Source organism: Oryctolagus cuniculus, chromosome 4 (genome assembly GCF_051225735.1).
Source record: "Oryctolagus cuniculus isolate XC-2025 breed Fujian yellow rabbit chromosome 4, ASM5122573v1, whole genome shotgun sequence".
Classification (NCBI taxonomy): Eukaryota; Metazoa; Chordata; class Mammalia; order Lagomorpha; family Leporidae; genus Oryctolagus; species Oryctolagus cuniculus.
In genome coordinates this window covers 82,971,105-82,985,343 of record NC_142870.1, presented here as the reverse complement: position 1 = coordinate 82,985,343, position 14,239 = coordinate 82,971,105, and positions in this window count along the sequence as shown.

Genomic DNA, 14,239 nt, shown 5'->3' with positions numbered 1-14,239 from the left:
AACATTACCCGGGGAACAGGGATCTCCCTGGGAGCCTGTAACAGACAGACTGGATTCCCTGTCCTTTCTTACCCACGTGGGGTTGCTCAGTGCAGCCCTCCGTGAGGGGCAGAGACACAGGGACCCCGTGGGGGTCTCATCCTGGCTCGGGGTTCTAGAAGCAGACCTCGCTCTTAGTTTCTCTTGGTCCCAAGGAAAGAAAAGAAATTCCTCCCCTCCTGCAGGGAGGGCTAGGAGCTGGGTCCCTATGAGTGAGCCCTCACCCCTCTCCCCATCTGCCCTTGTGCTGGCCTGGCATCCAGGCTGCAGGGGACGGGAGGAGTCATCGGGTTCAGCCCGCAATCCCCAGTCCTTCCCAGAAGTCTTCCAGCCTGTGTCAGACGCTTCCAGAAATGGAAATTCCACCACCTGGTCCACTGGTCCCTATGAGTGAGCCAGGGAGCTGCCGTGTGTTGTCACTCAATGGCCCCGGAACCCTCAAGAATCCAATTTTTCCAACACCTAATTCCATGGCTCAGTGTAGGTGCCCACGAAGCGAGGGCCAAGGTGTTCTTGAAGAAGGGGGTAAACGCCCTCTGCCTTTTTTTTTTTTTTCTTTGACAGGCAGAGTTAGACAGTGAGAGAGAGAGACAGAGAGAAAGGTCTTCCTTCTGTTGGTTCACCCCCCAAATGGCTGCTACGGCTGGCTGCGCCGATCCGAAGCCAGGAGCCAGGTGCTTCCTCCTGGTCTCCCATGCGGGTGCAGGGCCCAAGGACTTGGGCCATCCTCTGCTGCCCTCTCGGGCCACAACAGAGAGCTGGCCTGGAAGAGGGGCAACCGGGACAGAATCCGGCGCCCCGACCGGGACTAGAACCCGGTGTGCCGGCGCCGCAGGTGGAGGATTAGCTTAGTGAGCTGCGGCTCCGGCCGCTCTCTGCCATTTAAGCCCCTTTCTTGTCACCTTGAGCATCTTGATTCCATGAGCCCATTTACGGGTAACAAAACCAAAGCCCAGAGGGAGCAAACGACTCGCCCTCTATCAGCCAGGTCTCGCCAGGCCACTGTGAGAAGCCCCAGGCACTGTCTACTAATGCCACGAGGCTCCATGGTGGCAGCCACCAGGCAAGGTGGTGTGAGGGCTTGGCAGCAGCAGAAGCCCTGAGAAGTTCCAATTGGAGTGCATCTTCCGGATCCCTGGAAGACTGTTCTTCACCGCTTAGCCTTGGTCCCCAAGCCCACGGGGATGTGTGTGGTCTTGGAAATGGCGCGAAGCCTCTGGGTAGGAGAAGGCTGGGGGACCCCCCTAAACACACACACCTTGCCCCCTCTTGGTCCCAGGGTGACTGGAAGGCTGTCCTTTGGCCTGATTCAGAATCCTGATAGTGGGGAAAACGGAGGAAATGTTGGAAATGACAGAAAAAAGAAGGGGAGAGCCAGAGAAACTGGAACCCTCATTGCCAAAGAGAGGCTAACAGATTAAGGAAAAGCAAAGGAGAGCCAGGGCCTCCAGAAGCTGTGATTGCCTCCTGCTGTTTCCCGAGGAGAGGACGGCCAGGCTCGCAGGCAACCTGCTCTCCGCCTGGCAGAAGGACCCAGGAACTCGTGACTGTTCCCACTCGCTGGGTTTCCTCCAGCAAGCTCCGCCCCTCAGGGCATCCCGCAGCTCCCCGCCCCACCCTGAGCGCCTCCAGTGAGCCGCTGCTGCCCCCTGCTGGGAGGACCTGGCGGACCCCCGCATCAGGGGCAGGAGAGGGGGCGCTCCGAGGACTAAGCAATGACAGAGCCTCAGTGCGGCCAGACGCTAGACGAAATCCTTGCAGGAAGTGTCTGGGACATCTGGCTTCTCATCAGAGTAGAGGCTTGCTTATAGGGGTCAAGGACAAGCACCTGGGGGCGGAGGCTTTTAAAGAGGCCTCCTCTCTGCACCTCCCCTGGAGCTATCTGAAGATAGTAACCTTCCTAAAGCACAATACTAATTATGTAGAGAAAAAGGTTTTCGAAGACTACAGGGCTGAGAGAATAATGTTCACATTCCTCAGCAGAACTTATTTTGCCTCTCATTCCCAAGGGCACAGGCTGGCCCTGTGCACCTGCCTGGCCTGGACAGGCTGGGCTCCTACCCAGCTGAGCTGTTCCCACACTCACTCCTCCTCCCACCCTCTCCAGCCTCAGTCCTCTTGCCCACTCCCCTCCACCAACACTTAAGATGCGTGAGTGATACACCTCACACAAACAGCAAATGACGAAGCAAAAATGGGCAGAAATGAAACAAGAACAGGCGGATGCTTTTTAAAGTCAATAATCTCTTCATTATATATATATATATATATATATATATATATATATATATATATGACAGGCAGAGTGGATAGTGAGAGAGAGAGAGAAAGGTCTTCCTTTTGCCGTTGGTTCACCCTCCAATGGCCGCCACAGCTGGCGCACTGCGGCCGGCGAATCACGCTGATCCGAAGCCAGGAGCCAGGTGCTTCTCCTGGTCTCCCATGGGGTGCAGGGCCCAAGCACTTGGGCCATCCTCCACTGCACTCCCGGGCCACAGCAGAGAGCTGGCCTGGAAGAGGGGCAACTGGGAAAGAATCCGGTGCCCCTACTGGGACTAGAACCCGGTGTGCCGGCGCCGCTAGGAGGAGGATTAGCCTATTGAGCCACGGCGCTGGCCTATATTTTTATATTTGAATTTTGTGCTTTGTGCCTGGATTTCATATTTGAGAGTAACAAACTCATTAAATAATGTTTTTTTTTTTAGTCAGAAGAAAAATGTATTGGAAACCTTGGAAACATAATATGTATTCAATGATTTTTAAAAGTCAGCAGAAAGAATAAACTCCATGCTGAAAGCAAAGAGAAAATTTGTGGATTAAAACATGGAAGGATAAACATTATAAAGAAAAAATGTTTAGGGGCCAGCGCTGTGGCACAGAGGGTTAAAGCCCTGGCCTGAAGCACCAGCATCCCATATGGGTGCCTGTTCTAGTCCCGGCTGCTCCTCTTCCGATACAGCTCTCTGCTACAGCCCGGGAAAGCAGTAGAAGATGGTCCAAGTCCTTGGGCCCCTGCACTCACGTGGGAGACCCCTTAGAAGCTCCTGGCTCCTGACTTTGGATCGGTGTAGCTCCAGCCATTGCGGCCATCTGGGGGAGTGAACCAGCGGATGGAAGACCTCTCTCTCTGTCTCTACCTCTCTGTAACTCTGTCTTTCAAATAAATAAAATAAATCTTTAAAAAAAATGTTTAGAGCTTTATTTTTTTAAAGACTTATTTTTTTTATTTGAAAGAGAAGTTACAGAATCGCGTGCACGGTGTGTGTGTGGGGGGGGGTGTCTTTCATCTGCTGGTTCACTCCCCAGATGGCCACAATGGCCAGGACTGGGCTAGGTCAAAGCCAGGAATGAAGAGCTTCATCTGGGTCTCCCAGGTGAGTGGCAGAGGCCCCAGCATTTGGGCCATCTTCTACTTTTCTGAGGCCACTGGGAGTGGAGCAGCTGGAACCCAAACCAGCACCCATCTGGATGCCAGGGCTACAGGCGGTAGTTTTTTACCTGCTATACTACAGTACCAATCCCTAAAGAAAATTGTTAAAGTAGGGGAGGCATCGTGGCGCAGTAGGTTAAGCTTGCACTTGGAACACCCTCATCCCTTATGAGAGTGCCTCTTTCTGACTCTGCACTTCTGATGCAGTATCCCACACACAGTGCTGATTTCACTCCCAGCTGCTCCGTTTGATCCTGCTCCCTGCTAAGGTGCCTTGGAAAGCAGCAGAAGGCGGCCCAAGTGCTTGGGCCCCTGCCACCTACGTGGGAGACCCAGCTGGAGTTCCTGGCTGTTGTGGGCATTTGGAGGGTGAACCATTTGGATGGAAGATCTCCCTTTCTCTCAATCTGCTTTTCAAATAAGTAACACTTTTTCAAAAAAAAAATGCAACATTGACTAATTGAGACAGAATAGATTGAGTCTCTTTTCTTTTAAAAGCACCAGAAGACAATAATGGAGACAATGATAAAGAAGGAATACTTGGAAAGATAATAGTTCACTTGGGAGTGGGCACTTAAGATGCCACAGCCCATATTAGAGTGCGTGGGTTCAACTGAGCAATGGTTTCTTAGATGTGGCAATAAAAGCCCAATTTGCAAAAGAAGAAATGGATAAATTGGACTTCATCAAAAGTAAATATTTTGTACTACAAAGTACACCATCATTTTTAGAATATATAAAGAACCACAACTAAGCAATAAAAAGGCAAGTTATGCATTTAAAAAAATGAGCAAACAGGATTGGTGTTTAGCATAATGGTTGAAGTGCCGGTTGGAACACCAGCATCCCATACTGGGATCTCATACCAACTCCTCATTCCAGCAAACACAGGCCCTGGGAGGCAGAGGCAGCAACTGCCAGCCACACGGGAGACCCGGATGGAGTTCCCCAACTCTCGGCTTTGGGCCAGCCCAGCCCTGGTCATCGTGGACATTTGGGGAGTGAATCAGTGAATGGGAACTCTCTCTGTGTGTCCTTTCTCTCTCTTTCTCCCCCCCCCTTTTTATTCCTCATAAATAATTAGATACTTTTCAATGGACCAAGGATTTGAATAGCCATTTCTGCAATGAGATGAACAAACATCCAATAGTACATGAAAAATATCCGGAATGGGTAGAATTGAAACCAACAGAAAATAACAAGTGATGGCCAGGATGTGCAGAAAGTGGACACCCCCCCCCCCCTTGGTGGTGGGAACATGAAAAGCTGAGGCTGTTGTGGGGAAATCTGGCTGTTCATCGAAAAGTGAAACACGCAGTAAAAATGTGTGGCCCAGCGCTCTGCCCCTAGAGAATCCCACCAAAGGGATTGAAAATGCTCACATGTTCATGCCCAAGTTTGTACAAAAACTCGCACACAGATGTTCATAGCAGCATCATTCACGGTACCAAAAAGTGGTGCATGGACAAGCAAGACGTGGTCCGCACAAACAACAGAACGCTATTCAGCTCGGAAAGGGAATGGCTAACACCTGCCACACCTCGGACGAACCTTGAAAAATAATAGGCTTAGGGAAAGCAGACACAAAAGGCTGGATTATATATGATTGATTCCATTTATATACAACATTCAGAACAGGCACAATTAATGACGACAGTAAGTTAGTGGTTGCCAGGGGTCAGGAGGAAAGGAGATAAGAGGAGTAAGTGTTGCCGGGTGTAAGGTTTATTTTTGCTGCTGTTTAAGAGTTCTGGAATTAAGGGCCAGTGTGGTGGTGTTAACCAGGTTAAGCAGCCATCTGTGATGCCAGCATCCCATATGGGAACTGGTTCAAGTCCTGGCTGCTCCACTTCCGATTCAGCTTCCTTGCTAATGTGTGTGGGAAAGCAGTGGAGGATGACCCAAGTGCTTGGGCCTCTGTACCCACATGGGAGACCCAGATGAAGCTCTGGTCTCCTGGCTTCAGCCTGGCACAGCCCGGCCATATATATATATATAGAGAGAGAGAGAGAGAGAGAGAGCCTTTCAAATAAGTAAAAATAAGTTTTTTAAAAAATATTCTAGGGGGCTGGCGCTGTGGTACAGCAGATTAAAGCCCTGGCCTGAAGCGCCAGCATCCCATATGGGCACCAGTTCTAGTCCCGCTGTTCCTCTTCCAATCCAGCTCTCTGCTATAGCCTGGGAAAGCAGTGGAGGATGGCCCAAGTGCTTGGGCCCCTGTACCCATGTGGGAGACCCGGAGGAGGCTCCTGGCTCCTGGCTCCTGGCTTCAGATCAGCTCAGCTTCAGCTGTTGCGGCCATCTGGGGAGTGAACCAGCAGATGGAAGACTGCTCTCTGTCTACCTCTCTCTCTAACTCTGTCTTTCATACAAATAAAATAAACCTTAAAAGGGGGGGGGAGTATTCTGGAATTAGACAGTAGTGACAATTACACAGCTTTGAGAATATACTAAAAACCCACTGATTTGTATACTTTTAACTGGTAAATTTTATGATATATGAACAAAGTTGTAAAAAGAAATGGAATAGTGAAAACTTTCTAGAATTGAGAATTAAGGGCCTGAGTCCTCATATAAAAAAAGCGCACAGAAAGTACCAAGCAAGACTGTGGCTCACCGAATGACAAGGACGTGTTCTGCTGGGTGCAGCAGTAAGTGAGGTCAGCACTGTGCAAACACTATAGAGGGGCCTGGTGCAAGCCAGGCGGCACAACCTACCACACACCTGGGCTACCTGCCTAGCCTGTCGCTCCTCAGGGCGTTATGAACAAAACAAGATCAAATAAAGCACAAGAGAAAATGAGGCAACCAAGAGTTGCAGTACACACGGGGGTCGGAGGCAGCAGCCAGCCCCGTGCGCCATAATGCTTTACAGTTAGCTTCTTCATGAGTAGGCATACACGTCATGATAACAACTGAAAGCAGAGCAGACGCAAAGCCTGCACCAGCCATTTGTCCCCGCTAGCAAGTATCGCGTACTGTACGGGATTGTCTGCGCTGTTCTTTTGTGCTTACAGCAGCACCACAAACATGTGAGCCATGTGCTGCTAATGTCATTCCCTGGTAGAGATTTCTCAGCTCCGCTATAATCTTAGGGAGACACCGTTGTACATGTGGTTGCTCATTGATAACACCATTGTCACATGGTGCACAGCTATGTAGATATTATATACCATGGCATGCTGCAGCGAAACTGTGCCGCAATGGGAGAAAGAAAACATCATAATGACTCTCAGAGGGGCCAGCGCTGTGGCATAGCAGGTAAAGCCGCCGCCTGCAGTGCCAACATCCCATGTCAGCACAGCTTCGAGTCCTGGCTGCTCCACTTCCGATCCAGCTCTCTGCTGTGGCCTGGGAGAGCAGTGGGCCCCTGCACCCGCATGGGAGACCCAGAAGTGAAGACGCTCCCGGCTCCCGGCTTCAGATCGGCCCAGCTCTGGCCATTGTAGCCATTTGGACAGTGAAACAGCAGATGGAAGACCTCTCTCTCTCTCTCTCTCTCCCTCCCTCCCTCCCTCCCTCCCTCCCTCCCTCCCTCCCTCCCTCCTTCCTTCTCTGTAACTCTGCATTTCAAATAAATAAATCTTAAAAAAAAAAAAAATTGGGATGAGAGCCCAGCCAGTGCTGTCCCAATAAAGCTGTGTGTTTAAAAAATAAATACATAAATAAATAACTCTCAGAAGAAAAAGAATACCTAGAGAAGCAATAGCCAGACTGACAACAGCCTTACCACTCACCACGCATGCCGGAAGATAATGATGGAGTAATTTTATTTTATTTTATTTTATTTTTTTGACAAGCAGAGTGGACAGTGAGAGAGAGAGAGAGAGAGAGAAAGGTCTTCCTTTTGCCGTTGGTTCACCCTCCAATGGCCGCCACGGCTGGCGCACTGCAGCCGGCGCATCACGCTGATCCGAAGGCAGGAGCCAGGTGCTTCTCCTGGTCTCCCATGGGGTGCAGGGCCCAAGCACTTGGGCCATCCTCCACTGCACTCCCGGGCCACAGCAGAGAGCTGGCCTGGAAGAGGGGCAACCGGGACAGAATCCGGCACCCCGACCGGGACTAGAACCCGGTGTGCCGGTGCCGCTAGGCAGAGGATTAGCCTAGTGAGCTGCGGCGCCAGCCAGAGTTTTATTTTTTTACAGACGTATTTATTTATTTGAGAGGTAAAGTTACAGAGAGAGAGAGAGATAGAGATAGAGATAGAGAGAGAGAGAGAGAGAGAGGTCTTCCATCTTCTGGTTCACTCCCCAAATGACCACAACGCTGGAGCTGGGCTGATTCCAAGCCAGGAGCCAGGAGTTTCTTCTGGTTCTCCCACATAGGTGCAGGGGTCCAGGCACTTGGGCCTTTGTCCACTGCCTTCCCAAGTCATAATCAGTGAGCTGGATCAGAAGAGGAGCAGCCAGAACTAGAACTGGTGCCCATACATGGGTTGCCAATGCTGCAGGCAGAGGCTTAACCTACCATGTAACAGCGCTGGTCCCTGGAATATTATTTTCAAAGCGCTTAAGAAAAGGAATAGTTACCTTCAGATGTTGCACCAGCCAAACTGTTATTCATGCATGAGGGAGAATGAAGGCTTCTTCTAACCATTCAAAGTTGCAGAGTCTCACTAAAAGATCTTTGTCAGATGCCCAGATCTCGGTTTCTAAATAGCATTCCCCACTAAAAGGAAACAGGGCTCATTGGGATGTAATTGATTCCAGGGCTGGGGCAGAAAAAGTTGCAAGACGAATCTTGGACTACTTGTAATGCGACCCATTTATCCTGGGTGCGTGTGAAGTGACATTAGTCCAGGGTTACTCACAGGGTGTTATCCGCGATAAGCCTGCCTGTCCCAGGGGCTGCAGGAGTGTGGCGCCCCTGTGCGCCTCCCGTGGGCACCGCTGCGCTCCACCTGGCGTCTCACTTCCTTTCAGACAGGGCACTTGCTGGGCTCTGAGCGCCAACGGGGCGGGGTTTTGCCTGTCTTGACCCTAGGCAGGTCGATAGCAAGTCTGAGAAAGGGAAAGGAGTAGGCATCTAATAGCCGTGCCTGCCTCATCCAGCCTCAGAGCCGAGGCTCTCCCCAGCGCACAGCTTGCGCTTTAGGCCACCGACATCTGCTGTTTCAGCATCTTCTCTTGGGCCATTTCCTTTGAGAGCAAGTTCTGCCAATGTCTGCTCAGCCCTCAGGTCCAGACCGGGACTCTCGGAGGAAGCAAATCGAAAAGTACAAGGGCTTCTCTCGTGGGCGGCAGCGGACCCACCTCCTATGCGGGGGCTCAGGCAGCCGCCAGTAGCGAGTAACCGTCGGAGACGGGAGCCCAAGCAGGATGTTCCACGGAGCCATCAAGGTTAAGGAAGGGTGAGCTGATGACGGCGCAGGCAGAGGTCTCTGGCTGGGTTTTAAGGTTGCTATATTTAGCAAATAAAATGATCGAATGCCTTCACCACACACCCATTAGGATGGCTATTATGGAAAAATAAAAAAAAAGAAAAGAAAATAACAAGTGTTGGCAAGGATGCAGGGAAATTCAAATCCTTGTGCACTGTTAGAGGGAACATAAGGTTGTGAGGCCAATGTGGAAAACAGTATGGCAGCTCCCGGGAAGATTAAACTAGACTCACCCTCTGATGCAGCAGCCCCACTACCGGGTACACTCAGACGAACTGAAAACAGAGTCTCTAGGAGGCTCCTGCCCACCAAGGCTCACTGCAGCGGCGTTCACGGTGGCTAAAACATGGGCGCAAACCCAAGCATCCATCAGTGGATGAGCAGGTAAGTCACACGAGGTTACCCTCAGACAAACCATAGAATATGATTGTCTTTAAAAAGGAAGGGAAGGATGTTGTGGCATAGTGAGTAGAATCGCTGCCTGCGACACTGGTATCCCATATGGGTGCCGGGTCATGTCCTAGATGCTACACCTCCAGTCCAGCTCCTGTTAATGAGCCTGAGAAAGCTATGGAAGATGGCCCAAGTGTTTGGGCCCCTGCCACCCCTGTGAGAGAAGACCTGAAAGAAGCTCCTGGCTTTGGCCTAGCACGGCCCTAGACATTGCAGCCATGTGGAGAGTGAACCAGCAGATAGAAGACCAACCTCTCTCTCCCTTTCTCTGTAACTCTGACTTTCAAATAAACAAATCTTTTATTAAACAAACAAAAAAAAAAAAAAGGGAGGGGCCAGCGCTGTGGCATATAGCAGGTAAAACTGCTACCTGTGGCACTGGTATTCCATATGGGCACTGGTTCAAGTCCTGGCTGCTCCACTTCTGATCCAGCTCCCAGCTGATGGATGGGGAAAGCAGTAGAAGATGGCCCAAGTGCTTGGACCCCTGTACCTGCGTGGGAGACCCAGAAGAAGCTCCTGGCTCCTGGCTTAGGATCAGTGTAGCTCCTGCCGTTGCAGCCATCTGGGGAGTGAACCAGCAGATGAAAGATCTCTCTCTCTCTCTCTCTGCCTCTCTGTAACTCTGTCTTTCAAATAAATAAATAAATATTTTAAAATAATAAAAGGGAAAGAAATTCTGGCACCTGCTACAACATGGGTGAACCTTGAGGACATTACGCTAAGTGAAATGAGCCACGACAAAAAGACAAATCTGTTTGCTTCCTCTTGCATGAGGTTTTTAGAGAAGTCAAAATCATTAAGATAGAAAGTGGAGTTGGGGTGCCAGGGCTTGAAGGCTAGGGGAATGAGAGGTATGGTTTAATGGATACAGAATTTCAATTTACAAGCCGAAGGAGTCCTGGAGAAGCAGTGGTGAGGCTACCCACATTATAAATATATTTAATACCACTGAGCTATCCATTTAAAATAGTTAAGATGGTACGTTATGATGTGTATATTTTTTCATGATAAAAAAATGCAGGTGCCCAGTGACATTTGAATTTCAGAAAAACAGTAAATAATCTTTTAGCATCTTTCTATCTCATGCGACATGGACTACATGCTTCTACCAAAAACATTCATTCAACTAACATTTCACCAGTCATCTGTTTTATCTGGCAACCCAGACGCGGGCCGGGGCTTGTGTGGCCATTGATGGTCACAGCAACAGCTTTGGCTCACGGAAGTGAGAAGCAAAGCCACAAAGGGCCGGCCCAGACCCTGGCTGAGCATGGAGGACAGGGGCTTGTGGCCTGTCCCCGTGTGTCCCCCAGCCCTGGCAAATGAGACAGCCGCAGAACGTCCCCACAGGCTCTCCTGCAAGGTGGCCACCTCGCCGCCGGCCGGGTGCGCTCACCATGGTGTCCGCCATTCCTCGGTTCCGCGTGTCCGGCCCCGCCTCCACCTCCTTGAGTGACAAGGCAGCAGACTTCTGGGTCAGAGCTCTAGATTCAAATGCAGGCACTGATACTTGAAAGCTGTTGTGGCCTTTGCAAGTCATTCCAAGTCGTTTCCTCTCCAATCAAACGTAAATACTGTTGAGAAGTTGAGCAAAACAAATGGTATGATGAGGAGATGGTCCAGAGTGAGCGCCCCCAAATATTCAGCACAACATACTGGAAAACCTGGAGTAAATGCAGGTGGGAGGTGCTCAGGGCATGCCAGGAAGAGAGAGGCGTTATCAACAGGAGCAAGGGAGCTGTGCACTGATGACTTAGGTGGGTTCTGGTTTTCTAAGATTTATTTTATTTATTTGAGAGGCAGAATTACAGAAAGAGAGAAAGATCTTCCACCACGTGTTCTACGTCATAGGCCAGCCCCAGACTGGGGTTTTATTTTTTTTAAGATTTTATTTAGGTATTTGTGAGGTAGAGCCACAGAGAGAGAGAGGCAGAGGAGAGAGAGAGAGGTCTTCCCTCCACTGGTTCACTCCCCAAATAGCCACAACGGCCAGAGCAGAGTCAATCCAAAGTCAGGAGCCAGGACTTCTTCCAGGTCTCCCACGTGGGTGCAGGGGCCCAAGCATGCGGGCCATCTTCCACTGCTTTCCCAGGCCATCGCAGAGAGCTGGATCGGAAGTGGAGCAGCCGGACTTGAACTGGTGCCCATATGGGATGCTGGAGCCACAGGCAGAGGCTTAACCTACTTACACAACAGCACTGGCCCAATAAAGAAATATTTTAAAAATATCCTAGAGATGAGAAGACCACAGTCACACATTTCCCACCAGCCGCCTTTGATCGGGTCCTAAAAGACGGGTGCACAGGAGACCCAGCTTTGAAGGCCTCCCGTCAATTACCGCATTCCGGGTTTCCTCCGGGGAGAGGCAGCTGCAGGAGGAGCCTTTGCCTTCTTCCTGGGGATCCCAGGTCAGGGCCGCAAGTGTGAGGGTGGCAGGCCACAGGGGCCCTACAGTCAGGGGACATGTGCAGGCCTATGTGGGGGGAGGAGGCCCCCACCGGGTGGATGCCCAGTCCATTTTCCCGCAAAGCTCCTGTCTAGCCCCAGACGCGCAGCTCTGTGAACAGAAAACGTGTGTCCCCTTTCCCCTGACGTCTACATTTCATGTCATCCCCAAACACCCCTCCTCGGTCCCCGGGCATCCAGTGCAACCAAAATCAAGTCTTGGGGTCTCCAAAGACAAGTCTGGCGGGAGACGGGAGCACACCGCCCCCAGGAGAGGAAGCGCTCATCTGCAGCACACACAGCCTCACTGTTAGTCTCACAATGAGTGTGGACGACAGGAGACGGGCTGGGGGAAAGCCGCCCACGGAGCCGGAGTCCTCTGACCTCAGCCTCGGCCATTCTTCAGTCCCTTTCTTTAAGCACAGAACTGAAACCTGAGCCAAGAAGTATGGCTGCTTTCTTCACGGTCCAAGGACCTGAACTTCCTGCTCCTGATTCTGCAAGCGAGCTCCTGAGACACAGCCCCTGCAGCCCACGCTGTGGCCCCGGCTTCCTGGAGCAGAGGCCTGGCCAGTACCACGCCGAGCCGCCGAGCCTCACTGGGCCCCTGTCCCTCTCACCCCTCGGCTGTCTTCCACCACCTGGGCCCCTGCCACCCACGTGGGAGACCTGGAGGAAGCTCCTGGCTTCGGCCTGGCCCAGGGTCATATGTGTAGTGAACCAGCAGAGGGAAGATTCTCTCCGTCTCTCTTAAACTCTTTCAAATAAATAAATCTTAAAATATATATATAAAGTGGGTATCCCTACTCCACCCCACCCCCATTTTTCAGATAAGGAAACTGAGGCACAGAGAGACTGAAGGTTCTGCCCAGAGTCACTAGAGCTAATAAGGGGGCAGACTGGGGCTTGAATGCTACCATATAAACACAAGCTGGCCAAAGGCCTGCCAGCCAATCCATAGCACCCCTGAAACTGTGCTGGCCTTGCCCCGTTCCAGCGAATGGCCAAACAAGGCCCTGCAGTGCAATTGCCTCCAGAGAAAGAGCAGAACTGGTAGTGAGAGAACTCCATGGCCCTGGGCTGCCCCAGCAAGGTCCCACAAACCCAGTGACTGAAACAACAAAAACGTACTGACCGGCTGCTTGGGCAGCTGCAAGTCGGAGGTCAGGGCTTCAGCACGCTGGGAGGCACGCTGGGAGGAGCCTGCCCCACGCCTCTGCTGTCATCCTCACAGCATCTGCTCTGTGGGCACGTCTGTGTCTGAATCGCTTCTTTCTTAAGGGCACCGATCATATTGGATTAGGGGCCCAGGAAGAGCTCAGCTATTTACGTCTGAAATGACCCTATCTCCAAAGCAGGTCCCATTCTGAGATCCTGGGGGTGAGGCCTGCAAACGAACAAACGAACCACAGGGGCACACAACTCAGTCTACAACGTTAGGCTTCCTTGTTTCTTTCCAGCAGAATTTCAAAGGATCTTCAAAAAATTCCCAGGTAGTATGTTGCATGAAAAAAAAAACTATGCATGGATTTCAAAAAGTTTTTCAGGGCCGGTGCTGTGGCATAGCAGGTAGGCCGCCACCTGCAGTGCCAACTGCTCCACTTCTGATCCAGCTCTCTGCTATGGCCTGGGAAAGCAGTGGAAGATGGCCCAAGTGCTTGGGCCCTGCACCCGCATGGGAGACCGGGAGGAGGCACCTGGCTCCTGGCTTCGGATCAGCGCAGCTCCGGCTGTTGCGGCCAATTGGGGAGTGAGCCAGTGGAAGGAAGACCTCTCTCTCTCTCTCCCTCACTCTCTCTCTCTCTCTCTCTTTGCCTCTCCTTCTCTCTGTGTGTAACTTTGACTTTCAAACAAATAAATGAATCTTTAAAAAAAAAGTTTTTCACCAAAATAAATATTTCAATTCCATTCTCCCTTGAATTTCTTGAAGTACCCTCACAACTCTTTTTGTCAAAGAGATAAAGTTGATTCCAGAGGCTGATACTGTGGCATATCGGGTAAAGCTGGCACCTGCAGCACCAGCATCCCATATGAGTACAAGTTTGTGTCCTGACTACTCCACTTCCAACCTAGCTTCCTGCTAATGTGCCTGAGGAAGCAGTGGAAGATGGCCCAAGTGCTCAGGCACCTGCATCCATGTGAGAGACCCAGAAGAAGCTCCTAGCTCTTGGCTTCAGCCTGGTCCAGACCTGACTGTTAAAATAAAGTTTGATTCTAAAGTGTGACAAATCAGATGAAGCTTCTCATCTTTGGTTTAGCATATTTCATTGTCATGTGTGTTGTTTTTTTTTTTTTAAAGATCTATTTAATGATTTGAAAGGCAGAGTTACAGAGAGAGGAGAGTGGGAGAGGGATTTTCATTCACTGGTTCACTCCCCAAATGGCCACAACAGCCATGACTGGCCCAAGTCGAAGCCAAGAGCCTAGAACTCCATCTGGGTCTCCCAATACTTGGATCATCTGCCACTGCTTTCCCAGGCACATTAGCA